Source organism: Glycine soja, chromosome 3 (genome assembly GCF_004193775.1).
Source record: "Glycine soja cultivar W05 chromosome 3, ASM419377v2, whole genome shotgun sequence".
Lineage (NCBI taxonomy): Eukaryota > Viridiplantae > Streptophyta > Magnoliopsida > Fabales > Fabaceae > Glycine > Glycine soja.
Window position 1 is genome coordinate 14,679,486 of NC_041004.1, and position 18,947 is coordinate 14,698,432.

The 18,947-nt window shown below is 33.7% G+C and overlaps 1 long non-coding RNA gene across 1 annotated transcript; it reads left to right on the plus strand.

Moving 5' to 3' along the window:
* The first annotated feature begins 230 nt into the window (after nt 1-230).
* On the plus strand, nt 231-666 carry LOC114405444. Its single transcript, XR_003665223.1, has 3 exons — nt 231-348; nt 430-498; nt 601-666. It is a non-coding gene; the product is annotated as an uncharacterized LOC114405444 (long non-coding RNA).
* Nucleotides 667-18,947: the final 18,281 nt, after the last annotated feature.

The window sequence follows — 18,947 nt, forward strand, 5'->3', positions numbered from 1 at the left end:
GATGGAGCATAATGGGGACAAAGGAAACTTCCTTCTCTGGGATGCAACATGTATCAAGCTGTTTGGTAAAACTGCTGGAGAATGTCGAGATGAGTTGATAGCGGTATCTTCTACACAATTGAACCATAGATTAAATAATGATTCTGTGATTTGTCATTGATACCATTTATTTCACCTGTCTAGGTTGGGGATGATATTAAGGTATTTCCAACATGCGTTGATGAAATCCTGTTGAAAACTTGGGCTGTCAGATTTAAGTTCCGTTCACAATTACGCCAATCATCTGTGTTGGATGTGAGTGAAGAACTCCATCATATTCAATCATTGATAGCCACCCTTGGGTTGAAGGTAATAACTAAATAAGTTTATCACAGTATAAGGTTAAAAAAAATAAATGGTGTTTCTCCTGTGTTAATATTTTTCATGCAGGAACAATCAAATAAGGGAAAAGGAATAGCTGTTGAGCCAGAAAGTTCACCACCAATTTTTGTTCCCACGGTGGGTCTTTTGTTTCAATATTGCATCATGCCAAATATTTACTTATGATATTGTTCTTAATATATATATTGGTAAATGTGTTCACAGCCACCGTTGCCACAGTCTTCTGATTACGATCCTGGAAACTCTACCTGTTTAACTCCAACCAAAAGGATTAGTTGTCAGCAATCCAGTTCTGATTTTGATTCTGATGAGCATGCACAGTATCAGTTATCAACTAACAAACATATCAAGGCTGAGTAATTGGGACTTTGACAATCCTGTGGCTTCAGCTTCTGTGTTTTGTTTAACATCAATTTGATCATATTGAATCTACTCACTGAGTAGATATGACAATATATTTTATGCAGTCCACCATCATTTCATAGCAAATGATGTATAAACAATCAAATATCAAATATATATGATATATGATAATTTTTTTTATTAAACTTTAACTTTTCATTGGTATTCATCCGTGTTATACTCTTTACCATCGTGAATACCATGACAATTTCACAATTATTAATTAAATGAATAACATACAACTATATCAATTAACTATTCAAATTGCGATACCATAGCATATAAATTGATTGGGTTTGCTTTATTTGCATATTACTAAGTCAAGTTTGATTGTATGACGAACAAAATACTTGGTTTCATGCAATAAACTACTGTTGTATTTTATCAATTAGCTTTTAAACATCTATGAGGAGCAATCAACTTTAAATTCTTACAATCAATCAATTAATTTTAAGATTTTAAACATGAAACAAAAAAATTTAACTTATGTCATTTAATGGTTTAATTTATTTATTCTTATATTCATATTTATTTATGTTTTTATATAAAATTATATATAACAGGCAAGGGATAACACTTATAACAGTGTTTTGTTCCTTTTTCAAGCATATGGCAGGGTTTGTTTTTTGCTTTCAAATATGTTGGCATATTACACTGGAATCAGTATTATTATATATTTATATATGGTTAAATTTTAATTCAATTAGTATTAGTATTACTATTAATAATAATAATATTATTATTATATAATCAGTATAATTTATTATTTATTATAATCAGTATTATTATTCTGCTTTTTCTATTGCAAATACATATCCCTTTACTTGGTGAAGCAAATGCAAATAACTATAATGTTGGTATCATTTTAAAGTCAGCCTACTACAGCAACTTATTTAACTCAGTTTTAACATTTGATTTTCCTGTTGTTTGGCAATTATAAGGCAGTTGTTGCAGAAATCAACTACTCATGGACATATATGCTGAACGAAGGAAGCGTGGGAAAACTATTTTGCAAGAAGGAAAAAGACAACGTTCAGCTACTAATGGTGATACTTAATACAGATTTGTAATTTGTAATTTGCAATTCATTTATAGATTATTATTATTCTTCATATCATCACATTAATATTATATTATACTTACAGAAACTATTGTTATAGACAACTTGCAGTGTATCTCACAATGTAGTCCAACTATTAACCATAATAATAACTCTGCTACAAGCTTCCAATCTACACCACCATCGCACGAGACTTTATCTATAGATGATTCTGAACGATGCTCAAAAAGACATGCAATCAATGTTTCTTCCATCCAGAGAAATTTGATGTCATCTTATGACAATCAAAAAAATATAACTGCTTCTACATCCACATACCAAGCCAGTAATGCTTATTCCAATATAACACAATTAGACATTCACATAGGTAATTTTTATTCTTAAGCTATTATCAAATATCTACATGCACACATTTTATTTATTATTACATTCTTTTCAGATTTTGTTCTACAGTCAACTTATATATAGAATGCCAAATTGGCTGTTTATTATCCAGATGAACATCAGAGACCAACTGACACTACACAGCATGATCAATTTGTCGGCTATGACAGCTCAAATTCTAGTGATGATGATGTAAATATGACACAGGAAAACATTGATATAGGTATTTATCCATCATTTATATTTTTTTATATTCTGTTTCTTTGATGATCAAATAAATAAATCGAATATTTTTGGCTGATGTGTGTTATACCATATCAATATGCATAGAATACTCATTAAATGACCCAACAATAGATGATCTTGATGATTATGATGAACAGACCTTTCTATCTGCCTCATCTACATACCAAAATACAGGTTTGATCTTCCAACTATAAAATTTATTCAAATGTGTTTGATATATTTAATTATTATTCATACCTTATTTATAGGTGGTACTTACATTGATATCGGAGATCCTGTATGGGAATGCCCACATTGTAAGGCTATGATGTGGTATGATGAGAGGATAAATAAAGACAAACAAACAAACAAGCCAATGTTTTCATTATGTTGTTCTTATGGAAAAATACAATTACCTCTGTTGCATGAACCACCCCATCCATTAAATCACTTACTTTTCAATAACCAGGATCCTAAAGCTAAGAATTTCCAGCAGTACATACGAATATATAATCTAATGTTTGCCTTTACATCTCCCGGTATCAAATTTGACAAATCCTATAACACTGGAAAAGGACCTCCAACTTTCCGTATACATGGACAAACACATCATCTTATTGGAAGCCTCCTCCCTATGCCTAATAACCCACCTAAGTTTGCACAACTATATATTTATGATACAGACAATGAGATCATCAACAGACTTTCGCAAAACCCGTTAGTATTCATACTTATGTCACACATGTAAAAAATTACATATTCAAATAGCTGTGTATGCTGTTCTGGCTAATTTTTTATTTACAGGATGCATGATATGCTTGATGAACGGATTATCATTGCAATCAAAGACATGCTTGATCATCACAATCACTATGCTCAAAACTTTTGAATGGCAAGGGACAAATTGCATTTTGCTGCAGTTCCAGACCTGAAGATGAAACTCATTAGTCAAAGACAAACAGACGGAAGGTTGTATAACTTACCAACTACCACTGAAGTTGCTGCCTTGATTGTTGGTGATGAACACTCAGCTGATAAAAGAGATATTATAATAGAAAAACAGTCCGGACTTCTGAAGAGAATACATGAACTTCATCCTGCATATTTGCCTTTGCAATATCCACTTTTATACCCAAAAGGAGAAGATGGTTACAGACTAAATATACCTCACAAAGATCATGCCAATATACATGCTGCAAAGAGGAAACAAGTCACATTGCGCGAATATTTTTCTTACCGCCTACAATCAAGAACTGATGAAACACAGACTATACTTCATTCCAGAAGATTATTTCAGCAATGGATTGTTGATGGATATTGTATGATTGAGTCTCAAAAACTAAACTATGTCAGACAGCATCAACAACAACTCAGGGTTGACAAATACATCAATTTAACTGGCTCTAATGATCATCCTCAAACAATTGGTAGGGACATAGGAAAAAGAATCATACTGCCAAGTAGTTTTGTTGGTGGTCAAAGATATATGGAGCAACTGTATTTTGATGGTATGGCAATTTGTGGACATCTTGGATTTCCAGACTTATTCTTAACAATGACATGTAATCCAACATGGCCAGAAATACAACGCAAGGTCACACAATCCAATCTGACCCCAAATAATTGCCCTGATATTATCACACGAGTTTTCAAAATAAAACTCAATCAATTAATGAATGACTTAAAACATGGCAATATCTTTGGCAACATTATTGGATGTAAGTAAAAAAAAATTCTATGACTTTTTCCCTACTTTCTAAGTTGATGTTTATAATATCACTGATGCAAGTTTATTACAGATATTTATACAATTGAGTGGCAAAAAAGAGGACTGCCACATGCCCACATTTTAATTTTTCTACACCCTTCAAACAAGTTACCAAACCCACACGATATTGATCAAATGATTTCAACAGAAATACCTGACAAACAGAGCCAGGCACAATTATTTGAAATTGTGTCCAACCATATGATGCATGGACCATGTGGGTTTGCAAATAAAAAATCACCATGTATGGTCAATGGAAAGTGCATTAGATGTTTTCCAAAAAAATTCCATGGAGCAACAATTGTTGACCAGGATGGATTCCCAGTTTATAGGAGAAGAAATGATGGTCGTACAATGATGAAAAATGGAATTGAACTAGATAACAGATTTGTTGTACCATACAATCCACAACTCTTATTAAAGTATAAAACACACTTAAACGTGGAATGGTGTAATCAAAGTACATCCATTAAATATCTGTTCAAATACATCAACAAAGGTTCTGACTGTATCACAGCTTCTCTTGGAAATCAAGATGAAATTAAGCAATATCTTGATTGCAGGTATCCTTCTATTCTCACCTGATTTGATTAACGAAATCATTTAACATAAATTAATTTATTTGATGTTATATGTTTAACTCAAACTTAGCAACATCTGATTCTATCTTCAACAATATATGTGTGCTGCTTGAATCAATAGATATGTATCTCCCCCAGAAGCATGTTGGAAAATTTTTGCATTCCCAATGCATGTGCGTTCCCCGGCAGTGGAGCGGCTATATTTCCACCTTGAAAATCAACAACATGTTTACTGGATAGATGATCAACAAATAGGTGAAGTCCTATCAAAAAACACAATCAAATAATCCATGTTCACAGCTTGGATGCATTCTAACAAAATATATTCTTATGGACGGGATCTTACATATCATCAATATATCTCAAGATTTGTTTATGTCGCCCGCAAAAGATGCTGGCAACCAATAAAACAAGGGAATACAATAGGCAGACTCATATGGGTCCCACCTTCAGCTGGTGAACTGTTTTACCTTAGAATGATGCTATCCACTGCCAAAGGTGCACAGTCTTATAGTGACATTAGAACAATCAACGGTCTGGTATATCCTACATTTAGGGAAGCATGTTTTGCAAAAGGCTTCCTAGGTAGTGATCAAGAATTTATTAGTGCTTTACAGGAAGCTAATAATTGGGGTACTGCACACTACCTAAGAAAATTATTTGTCAAGCTTTTATTTATGAACACCATGGACAGACTGGAATATGTTTGGCAACAGACATGGCAATGGATGGCAGATGATATCATATTCAATCATAGAAAACAAGGTGATTTTATATATTCTAAATAAATATTGTTTACTCATAATCATTATGCTTATTATTTTGCTAATCACAGGTATTCGCATTACTGAAAAGGAAACAATTCATTTATGCTTAACTGAGATTGAGAATATGCTACAAGCGAACAGAAGAAGCTTGCGAGATTTTCCATCCATGTCATACCCAATAGGATATGCGCGAAACCAACATCATAATAATCTGATCCATAATGAAATGGCATATGACAAAGAAATGTTAGCAGAACAATACAACACGACATACCAATTGCTCACAGGTATTCACAAATTATGACACATTTGATATAGGAACTCCTTAATCACAATAGTATATATTACTATTTGTTAATATGTGAATATATAATTACAGATGAGCAAAAAACTATTGTCGATACCATTATGTCTGTGGTTAACACTCAATCAGCTGCAATTTACTTTCTCTATGGATATGGTGGAACTGGCAAAACATTTGTTTGGACAACCTTATCATCTGGTATACGCTCCAATGGTGGAATTGTTTGTACAATTGCTTCAAGTGGAATTGCTTCATTACTATTGCCTGGTGGTCGGACCGCACATTCCAAATTTGCTATACCAGTCCCTGCAACAGAAAATTCAACATGCAATATTCATCAAGGCAGTGAGTTAGCTGAATTATTAAAGGTTACAAAACTAATAGTCTGGGATGAAGCTCCAATGTGTCACAAATTTGCATTTGAGGCACTAGATAAAAGTCTTAAAGACATGCAAAACAATCTGCCTTTTGGAGGGAAAATTATGGTTTTTGGTGGAGATTTCCGACAGATCTTGCCAATTGTTCCAAAAGGTAATCACTCAGACATCGTCCATGCAACTATAAATGCATCATACATTTGGGACCATTTCCAAATTCTTAAACTTACAAAAAACATGAGATTGCTATCAAATGCTCCCGAACAACCCAACAATGAAGAACTCAAACAATTTTCACATTGGCTACTTGACATACGAGATGGAAAAATTGGACAATATAATGACGAATTTTCAGAAATCACTATTCCAGATGAGTTTCTCATAAAAAATTATGATGATCCTATCCATGCTATTGTTGAAGCCACCTATCCCAGCTTGATAGATAACTACAGTGACATAAATTACTTGCAAAAAAGAGTTGTTCTTGCCTCTAAAAAAGAAATTGTTGACAAAATAAATGATTATGTCCTATCACTTATACCCAATCACGAAAAAGAGTATTGCAGCGCAGATAGTATTGATAAATCAGATGAATTGCTCAATCCTGCTTTTGCATTATTGCCACCTGAATTCCTATATTCATTGCAAACATCAGGTATACCTAATCATAAATTAAAACTTAAGGTTGGAACTCCAATCATGCTATTACGAAATCTCGACCAGACTGATGGCCTGTGCAATGGAACTAGGCTCATTATCACCAAACTCGGATCTAATGTGATTGAGGCTGAAGTAATTACTGGGCCTAATTCAGGAAATAGGACATACATACCCAGAATAAATGTCTCCTTTTGAATCTTCATGGCCATTCAAACTTATAAGGAGGCAGTTTCCATTCATAGTTTCTTATGCTATGACTATAAACAAATCTCAGGGACAATCATTACACCACATAGGACTGTATTTGCCACACCCAGTTTTTAGTCATGGCCAACTATATGTTGCAATCTCAAGGGTCAAAAGCAAAGATGGACTTCATATTCTCATACATGACAATGATGGTAATCCAAAAAATATTACCACTAATGTTGTTTACAACGAAGTCTTTGCCAATTTATAAACAGGTATCCTTCCATCATACAATACAATTATGCTGTCGCATTAATTACACCTTTCTGTTTGTTTGTTTTATTCAGTCTGACATATAACACATGCACTATGTATGTTGTTGCATTCCAAAATTGTTATACTCACTTCGGGGAATTCAATGCAACTTCAACTAATTTATTTAATTCTACATTATATTCGCTTTTACTCCTTTTGTTCAGTTTGACATATAACACATATACAATGTATGCTGTTGCATTCCAAAATTCCTATACTGACTTCGGGGAATTCAATCCAACTTCAACAAATTTATTTAATGTTGCAAATGTTATCTGAAAATTTATATTACATGGTCAATATCAAATTGTTTATTTCATGGTAATTTATTTATATAACTACAAATCATACAATAATTTACGAAATACACGTACAAATCCATACCTAAATGTCTAAGAAAACTTGAAATATCACTAATGTCCTTCAAAATTAAAGTGACTATTCAACATATATATGTTTAGTCTTCATCAAAAAGTTCAAACCTTAAAAAGAATTTAAACCTTTAAAAGAATCTAATTGAGTTGATTAAGCATGGTATGAGTATTATCAATCTTTTAATATTTATCTTCTGTTCCTATAGATAAAAAGGAAAAAAAAAAAGTAAAAACAACAAGGCATTCCAACAAATCAAGGAATGTCCATACAAAGTTTCAAACTCAAAATCCAAAGTATATTATAAAAAATACAATTCATTTTCGGATTAATTGTCATAAAACATTTCATAATGTGTATGATATTTTTCTCATCTACAGAAATTGAATACAAATATAAAAAAAATTATAATAATTTATACACACTGTTCAACCAAATTAGATCCGCTCAATACTACGTTTTATGGACAAAATAGGTATGACAGTTGTTTATGGACAGAAAACTCATACTTTCGAAAAATATCATGATTTAATTTAATGAAAATGTTTTTGAAGTCCCTAGGGTGCTGGACCAACCATGCACAGTTTGTATTCATGCTTTCAGCCCTATACCATAACCTTTTGAACTTCCACTTAGTCTACAAATAAATTCAACTTATATTCATTGCCAAATTAAAATTACACCAACGAATCCGTATTCCTAATAAATACACTGCACAACTGCTGCTCAACCCTTACTTTTCCCGATACATACACGCTTCCTACACGCTTCATATCCCCGCTTACTCTGCTATCAGATTGCCTTCTGAACTTCCACTTTGTTTACAAAAAAAAACCGCTTTCCCATCCCACATAAAACTTACACCACTAAGGCACTATCGTAATAAATGCACTAAGACAATTACTGCAGTTGTATCTCCCTATACTACATCAAATGTAATCATTATCGAGAGACGTCAGCGCTGTATAGGGTTGTGACTCTTCACAACTCTTTTTTGCATCGTTCAACAACAAAGAGTCACCATTTAATTTAATTTCTTAATTAAATCAATCATTATATCGATATAACACCACCGCCACTTACAACACTTCTATACACATATACCTACATATAGTACACATCCTATTCATCTTCTTCGCATTCTGCCAAACCAAACTAAACTCCCTATTCATCTTCTTTGCATCCAAGAGTCACCATTTAATTTGTTAATTAAATCAGTCATTATATCGATATAACACCACCAACACTTACAACACTCCTATACACATATATATACCTATACTGCACTTCCTATTCATCCTCTTCGCATCCTGCCAAACCAAACTAGACTCCCTATTCATCTTCTTTGCATTCTTATGGCCACTTCCGCATCACGCTCCACTATTGTAATTTATTTCTTCTTCTTCTCATTTTCATCTTTCTTATATTTGTTTCCTCTATTCCTTTGGTTACTTAATATTTTCACATTATTCGTATAGTTCCCACACGATCCAATGGACAGCATAAGATTCACCGCACCTTTCAGGGTTCAGAAGGTAACATTTCACATAAAAAAACGTTTTCTACTTAACTGCATTTCCATTTTTTTTCAACTGCCTCGCCTTACTTTCTTTGCCTGCAGAACCTTTTCCAAGTTCCTTTCACCTATCACAAGCAATGGCTGCGCAACTACCCCTAATACATTTTATTCCACTACGATTGCGAGATACATTTCATTAGGGTAAGAACACTCAGTACTAAATGTTTTTTTGCTGATGGCTTGAATGATTTTAGAACGGCACACAACCTCAACGAAAGCGTGATTCTACGTTTGGTCGCCAGTGACAAAAACACCACTTTCACCATTTATATTGACGGATCTGCACACCACCACTCTAGCCTAAAACCCATCATTTATAGAAGGAGATACATCTTTACTGTTGATATCACAGATGATATGCTACAGCAGAACCTACCTTTAGTGCGTTATACTACACTTTTTTCAGTCTATCATACTTTGTGGTTTCCTCATCAATTTGTTTAACCATCCTTTCTTTTGATGTTACAGAAACTTCCTGCAGCAGCTTCCAAATTTGTTGTATGGCTCCAAAAAAAGTATTACCATCCACCACGGACTTTCAAAATCCACGAAATGGCCACTCACCATCCACCATGTGTGATATCCTGGAAATTTCTACCCGGAATTTTTGGAAACGATGCATTCTGAATGATTATATATATATATATATATATATATATATATATATATATATATAAGTATTATTCAGTGTATATGCATATATGTCCTTGGTAGAAGTAGGAATAGTGGGGGCAAGATACGCGAGTTAGGCTAATTAAGGAAGAGAAATCCATAACTGGGAGGTTATGGGTTAATTCTTAATTAATTAGTTTAAAAATCATCGTTTTGCGTGCGACTTAAAATTTAACAAAACCAACCTCTGAACCACGCTCAGGGTTTTATTCTGAGCGTTTTGATATATATATTGCCTACTTTCGAAAACTGGCATATCTATGGATTTTGTATCTAGTTTACCCAAGACTAGTCGTGAGCATGACGTTGTGTGGGTTATAGTAGATCGACTCACCAAATCTGCTCATTTTATTCCGGTGAATATGAAGTATAGAATGGAGAAGCTAGTGGAGTTGTACATCAAGGAAGTAATAAGGTTGCATGGAATTCCTTCCAGTATTGTATCCGACAGGGATCCGAGGTTTACTTCACGATTTTGGACGAGTCTACATGAAGCCTTGAGGACAAAGCTGAAGCTTAGTTCAGCTTATCATCCTCAAACAGATGGTCAGACTGAACGAACCATTCAGACTCTAGAGGATCTACTTCGGGCGTGTATTATAGAGCAACAAGGTAGCTGGATTGATTGTTTTCCATTGATTGAGTTTACTTACAACAATAGCTACCAAGCCAGTATTGGTATGGCTCCTTTTGAAGCTTTGTATGGACGAAAGTGTAAAACTCCTATTTGTTGGTACGATGATGGAGAAGCAGTACTTCTTGGACCTGAAATGCTACAACAGATTAACGAACAAGTGAAATTGATTCGAGAGAAGATAAAAGCATCTCAGGATAGGCAGAAGAGCTATTATGATAGAAGGAGGAAGCCACTAGATTTTCAGGAAGGAGAACATGTGTTTTTGAAGGTTTCTCCCGTAACCAGAATCGGAAGAGCTCTCAAGGCTAGGAAGTTGACACCCAAGTATCTAGGTCCGTATCAGATTTTGAAGAAGATTGGACCTGTAGCTTATCATATCGCCTTACCTCCAAGTTTATCGAATTTGCATCCTGTGTTTCATGTCTCTCAACTGAGACGGTACAACCCAGATCCATCACATATACTTGCAGTGGACGAGGTACAGGTGAAGGATAACCTCACCTATAAAGCACAACCTCAGAAGGTCACTGACCGAAGAATGAAGTCGTTGAGAGGAAAGGAGATCGCGTTGGTGAAGGTGCAGTGGGGAACCGATGAGGGTGATTCTACATGGGATTTGGAGGATAGGATGAGAGAATTGTACCCAAGTTTGTTCATAGAGTAGTTAATTTCGGGGACGAAATTCCTAAAAGGGTGGGAGTATTGTGACATCCTGGAAATTTCTACCCAGAATTTTTGGAAACGATGCATTCTGAATGATTATATATATATATATATATATATATATATATATATATATATAAGTATTATTCAGTGTATATGCATATATGTCCTTGGTAGAAGTAGGAATCGTGAGGGCAAGATACGCGGGTTAGGCTAATTAAGGAAGAGAAATCCATAACTGGGAGGTTATGGGTTAATTCTTAATTAATTAGTTTAAAAATCATCGTTTTGCGTGCGACTTAAAATTTAACAAAACCAACCTCTGAACCACGTTCGGGGTTTTATTCTGAGCGTTTTGATATATATATTGCCTACTTTCGAAAACTGGCCTCGACGGACGCAAAGAAACACGAGGAACTGGAACCAGAGAAACGGCACGCAAACTGAGGCAGGATTTTAGTGTTTCAAAGGTCAGATTTTTCTCACTTTTTGTGGCTGAGTATGGGTCACAATCAAAAGAGAAAGTGGGCCCTTCTTGCTCCACTCAAATGGAGACATGTGGCATAGCTTAAATAAAATAATAGAAAAAGAGAAAACCCTTTATTTAAAACCAAAAGCTGTTCTCTCTCCTCACTCAGCAAAACAGAAAAATTCAGAAGCTCTCCCTCTCTCTCACGCAGCCTTCTTCTTTTTTTCTCCCATCCACCATTGTTGCCCAACAAAGCTTCAACCTTTGGTGCCCATTTCTGCTCCAAATCGCGAAAGGAGGGCATTTTCGGAGTCGTGAAGTGCGTGTCTACGAGTGGGACTTCGAAACTTCAGGTTTGGGTGGACTTCTTTCTCCTTTGATTTTCGTGGGTATGGGGTTTTGGGAGATATGATGGGTAGTCTTGCTAGGTTTCTGCTATATGATGATTATTTGTGAAGAAACTTGTTGAAAGCATGTTGAACTTGCCATGTTTGGATGAGTTAAACATACCCATTCAGTTTTAGGGTTTTCATGATGATGCTTGTGATGTTTATGTGCTGAAATTGCCTATGGAAACTGTTAGAGATGAAGGGTAGAGTTAACCTAGGGTTAGAAAGTGAGAATGTGGTGTTGTGAGTGGAAAAAGAGTGAGGCTTTGAGAGTTGGAAGGTTAAATCTGGATTCTGTGGTAAATGGAGATTAAAGTGAGTTAATCCTAGCTTGAAATGTCTTATAGGACTTAGGAGAAAGCTTGGACTGTGCTAGAGAGAAAAACAAATGACCAAAGTGAACAAAGAGCCATTTCTAGGGTAAATTTGGGTGTTGAGGAGTCAAATTTTGATTCGGTGGAATTTTAGGTGTAAATCCAGTTTGAGCAAGTTTAGATTGATGTTATGGACTGGTGTGAGGTGAGAGTTTGCTTCAAATTTACCTCATTCTCAACTTCACTTTTCAAACCTAGAAAACCCATTGAATTGAGGGGTGTTGGACACCTAGATTCTGTGTTGTTGTGCTTTAAAGCTTGACTTTGGTTTAGACATGATTGATACATGATTTGGGAATTGTAGGATTTGATTTGGGCAAGATTGGATGAGAGGAAGTGTGATTTTCGAAATCTGCACTTATGCAGAATTTTGCTGTCAAATAGGTGCAGCAGAATTTTGGCTTTGTGCAGAAAAATGCTTGTGTGTGGCGGGCTATGGGAAGAGTAGTACAGAATGAGTTCTGAATGTTTGCTAGTAGATCCCAACGGTCACAATGTAGGCTTAAGTACTGGAGACTTCCAGTAAAATTTTGGAGTCGATCCAACGATTAACGAATTGGAACGAAGGAATTGTTACTGGGGTCTTTAAGTGAGAAAAGTTGTGATTTTGGTTGGTGTTTTGGCAGAGTTTTCTGCCTTTGCTCTGTTTTGCTTGGCTGTGATAGCTTGTGCTGTTTGAATGTTGTATTACTTGGATGTTGGGGAAGCTTGGGAGGATTGATGGGGACCCGGTGTTGAGAGAAACGAGGATATGGGCTACGTGGGAGTACGTGAGCTCAGTTGGAGCTGGGCAACAGGGGATGATGGGTTTATGCGCGCTTTGTGGATATGGAAAACTTGTTGTACACCATCGCCCGACCGCCACCTAGTACCACATGTGATGGATACCCCATAATCCTACAAGCTTGAGATGAGGAAGTGTAGAAGGGTGAACTTCCTGCTTTTATTCGTTGACCACAGAGTGGTACCTGGAGATATGTCGCGGGGGTCAGGAGACCTTGGGGACGTCAGGTGGGGTGCTATTGCCCAAAACCAAGCTTGACCAATCCCGACCCAACCCGGGCATAGTCGGTCAGTGAGAACCTGTGATGTACCTAAACAGGCGAGCTCCTGGCAGTCAACAGATAAAAGGAACAAAGACCACAAAGCAAGGAGGCTTGTGGTGGATGGCCAGTTATGAACTTGATTGATGTGTAAGATATGGCCTCTGGTAATCGATTACCAAGGGTGGGTAATCGATTACAAGGCTTAAAAATGAAGACAGGAGGCTAAGATGGTCTCTTGTAATCGATTACCACGGGGTGTAATCGATTACCAGGCTTGAAAACGAGGTCAGGAAGCTAAGGGAGCTTCTGGTAATCGATTACCAGGGGATGTAATCGATTACCAGGCTTAAAAAGGGAACTAGGAGATGGTGGAGGCCTCTGGTAATCGATTACCAGTCTGTGTAATCGATTACACAGAGGAATGGGTCACTGGTAATCGATTACCAGGTATGTGTAATCGATTACACAGTGCATTTTTGCAGATTTCATGTTCTGAGGCTGTGTAATTCGAGTTTAGCCTCTGGTAATCGATTACCAAGTCTGTGTAATCGATTACCAGAGATGAAAAGCCTTAAGATACCCCTTTTAATTGCATGTAGTGGTTATGAGACGCATTGTGTTGCGGCATAGTTAGATTATTGTGAAAGAGTTTACCCCTTTCTTTTCCTTCTTGTAGATCGTGATGGCGGCACAGCTAATCCATGATCGAGTGGAGATGGAGTGCCTAGAGGGAGCTTGGGAGACCCTCGAAGGCAACACGAGGTGCCGATTTCGGGGCACCATTCGATTCACGGCTACTTCTTTGGTGCATCCAGATGAACCTGCACGGACGCTTCAGCGCACGGTGGAGTGGATACTACCCACGCCTACACCATATCGTCTAGTGGAGCCCGTCCAAGTGACCGAGGTAACGTCATCCGAGGAAGACCCTGAGGAGGATCTGGAGGAGCTACCTCCTGAGCCTGCTGTGGATGCCCTTGACTTTCTAGAGGGTGATGAGGATCCACTTCTTGAGGTGGATTCTCCCGAGGAAGTCATGTCGGCATCTGAGGCAGACTCTACGGAGGATAGTGGCCCGGGGGAGATGGCGATCAGCGGAGGCTCTTCATCCTAGTGGACAGCTCTTTGGATTAGTTTTGTATACTTTTGAGGGTGGGTGTATCTAGGACTGACTGTTAGGTTTACTCTTTTGTTTTTGTATGGGTAGACCTGATGTATAGGAATTTGATGATTGTATACATGTGGCTGAAGCCACCACTGTGGACACCTTTGCTCTAGATGACACTATGTATTTTGTAAAACTCCCATATTTTGGACAGCTTTAAATGATGAATGCATTTATGATCGATCTTGTTATTTGAAAAGAAAGTATTAGCAACTTTATTTGTAAAAGAGTTTATCGACCATATTTTATTCTTTTATTTTCACGTGACGACCTAAAGTAATGGCTGGTACATTCTTCCTTTTGAAACAGCAAAATAGTTTAGAGATTATGAACGGTAAGAAAGAAATGACTCCGAATAGAGTTGTGAACTGGCCATTCAGGACTCTATAGTGAGGATTTTCCTTCTAAACCTAGTTATGGTGAAAAGAGAAAGAAATGAAAAAGAAAAAGAAGAAAAAAAAAATTTACCATGGTTTTTGTTATTTAAATTATTACTATTAAACCAGTCATTAATTTAGGGACGCCACACCATGACATCCCTGCCATTACACAACCATGGTTCAACCTGATTCATGAAAAAAATTTAAGACCCGGAGATGAGGTAGTCTTTTACTACCGTTTTCATGACCATGCATGGGAGCTGCTCATAAGGAACGCCATCGAATGGAACAACAGCAACACCGACCTTGACTTTGATGAATAAGTTTTTTTATATTCATCTTTTTTTAAAAAGTTTAATATTTTATGTTTTTTGTTTCCTGCTACAACCACCAGACAATTTCCTCACTTCAATATTACAAATATTTACGTTCTGTTAATTTTTCTCAGCGCTTTGTTTTGTCGTTTGATTTTTATATTGATTTTGCGAACTACGTTGAAGCGATAGGTCAATATTGTTGGTATTTAAACGAAAAAAGAGATAGGTCAATATTGGCTTCTAAATTAGATTAAATGATGAAATCAAATGAACATTTAAGTTTAGATTATATTATTCCATAATAATATAATGGTTCGAATTTCTGTTTCAAATAAATGGTTGCAATTAGTAAAACTGTTTTGATCAAAAGTGTAGCCGCAGGATTAAACCTTCTATTTGTATGTTGTTGTCATTCGTTGTGTCTTTACCTTTTTCGGTTTCCTTTGCACTGAAACACTAAAAACATGTGTCAGCTTTGTCTGATTTCGTTTTCATACACACTGTTGTTTCTATTATGTTTTTTTTTACCCACGTCTGTGTGTAGTCCATTTTCGGCTTTATACAAAAAACCACATAGCTCAATACTGCCACCATCTGTAACAGATAACTAAAAATTTGAATTTTTTTTTGCTGAATTAAATTAGTATTTATTTAGGATCAGAATTAAATACTATTATTTATAGAGAACAAAATTATTCAACATCACAACAAATTATTTGTATAGACTGAAACATTTTTTAAAACAAAGACTAAAACATAGTTTTTTTTTATGAGTCTAAATTATCTTTTATAATCAAAATATTATTTTCATATGCTCACTAAACATTTTTACAAATTTATTTTTAAAATTTAGTCCCTCTTCACAATTAAATACATCTATAGTAATTTCTTTCCAGAAAAACAAAATATTTTTAATTTATTTCCCATGTTTCTTTTATATAATTTAAATCAACTTTAAAATATTTTCAACACAATCAAGTCTTCATGCAAATTATCTTTATTATATACAAACAACATGCTGACAGATGGTATTTTTATATCACTTACAGTAAAAATATACAAACAGCACCCTACAAATAGTATTTATTTCGCTTACAGTAAAATATCGACCCGTGCATCGCACGGGCACTCCACTAGTTATATAGAAAATTGAACTTATAGTGGTTATTTTGAGAGCAAAGCTTCTTATTCTACACTTAGTACAAAAATTCAAATTTTGATTTTTTGTACCTTGAAATTGAAATCACTTTGATTTCAGAGTGAGAAAAGAAAAAGTCTCATAACAACTCCTAACTTCCTTAGTTAATCAGTTCCCGCATCTAAGTTAATGATTTTCTTTATAATTCCCACCATTTCTCCCCCAGGGAAACGACCCAGACATCCCTTTGCAGCTGCCACTTCATTCAGCTCATAAACCAAATCATCCCTATAAGCTTCACAACATTCGTCTCTTCTCTCTTCTGTTTCCAAATCATCAAGCAAATCTTCACCGGGCTTAACACTTGGAATAGGAAATGGATCAAGAGAAGATTTGGAAATAGTGGATTCCCCAATTGCACCAACAAAGTCTTTCAACCGGCAATACAAAGGCTTAATATGATAAAAAGCAAGATTTTAAAATAAAATATTTTAAATTATAGTAAAGTTACAAATTATAAGAAATACACATAATTTTCTTACTTATATATATTTGATAAAAAAATAGGTGTTGTTTTTATAAAACAATTTTTAAAATGAATGTAAAAATTACAAGGGAGAATAAATTGATATTATGTTCACCACTATATCCTTCTTACTTTTACCAAACACAAAGTAAATTAGTAACACAAATGCACACCTTGACTCAAAAGCTTCAGTAATTTGATTTTTTTGTTATAATATTATGTTTTTTTTTTCAAAAAAATCTTATAATATTTTCCTTTTGTAAAAATATTATGTAATTTTTCATTGTTGCCCCAAAAAAAGTTTATGGATCCACACACACATCTTATGAAATACTTTAATCGATAAAAATATTAAATTTAACTCAAAATGAATTTTTTTTTCTTTTTTAAACCTCAATATCACATCTTATGAAATAATTTAATTCTTATAAATGATTAAAAAAATTATATCCCAAATTTCTAAATATTTGACTACAAATTAATTATTAATTTATTTCTACAAAATTATTAATGTCTAAATAATTTAATTACTTATAATAAATTTATGTATTTTTTAAAATTTAAAATATTATATTTAAATTTTTAGATATTTTATTCCTTAAGATTTTATATTAAACTATTCAATTAATTCCTATATTATTTGGAAATTTTCAAGAAAGTCCATGAATTTACAAAATAACTGTTTCACTATATTATTTTAGTATACGATATACTATTTAAAATAATATATATAACAGGTTTTTATGTTCTAAAAATATAGCAAATTACTTTTTATGTTCTAAAAATTTATTGTATGATGATTTAGAACATTAAAATTTTATTTTATTAATTAATTTTTTTTCACATGTCACATAGTAATAGGAAAAAGAAATAAGGAGAAAATAAATAAAAAATGGGAAAAAAGAAAGGAAGAAAAAGGTGGGTGGAAGCAAATGCTGTACATGTGTAAAGTTGGAAAAAAACTAATATTTAATTTAATTAAGATTAAGATAAATAAAAAATTAATTAAAAATTATTAATAAACAATAATATAATAACAAATTTTATTTATATGACAAAAATTGTAGAAATAATAATGTAAGCTCTAAATAATAGAAAACTAAAATTTAAAAAAATGAATATAATAAGAAATTTTTACTATAATAATAAAAATAATAAAATATTTTTATAAAATAAAATTTAAATAATTACAAAATTGAGAAATATGTATTTCTGACATTTAGTTTTTTTTTTATCCGTTGATACTGGTATTAGGTCTTGTAGTTTATTATTATGAGCAGGATTATGATCAACAGTAAACAAAATGACTAAATTAGTGAACAAATTGTTTAACATTTATTTTTCTAATTGAAATAAAAATATAAATTGTTAAAAAAGTTGGTAACATGATTTCATAATTTAATTTAAATTGATAAATATGTCATTTTATAATATGAAATATTTAATTAAATTTTAAAAAATAATGAAAAATGTAATTAAAAATTCAACTATAAAGATGTCTAATTATTTTATAAAATATATATTATATAAAAAATATCTAAACATTAGAATCATCTATAATTTTATAATAAGAAACTAATTATTTTAAAAATTATATATTATATCATAAAAATATAATAATTATTTTTAGAAAAAATATGTATGCTTTTAATTTATACAAAATTGGTTTCTACCTTTTTATATAAACGTGTGCATTTTTATCGCCATTTAATAATATAAACATTTATGCAATTTAAATGTTAAACGAATATAAACATATACTTTGTCTATATTGCATTCAAATCTAACACAATCATTTATATATATA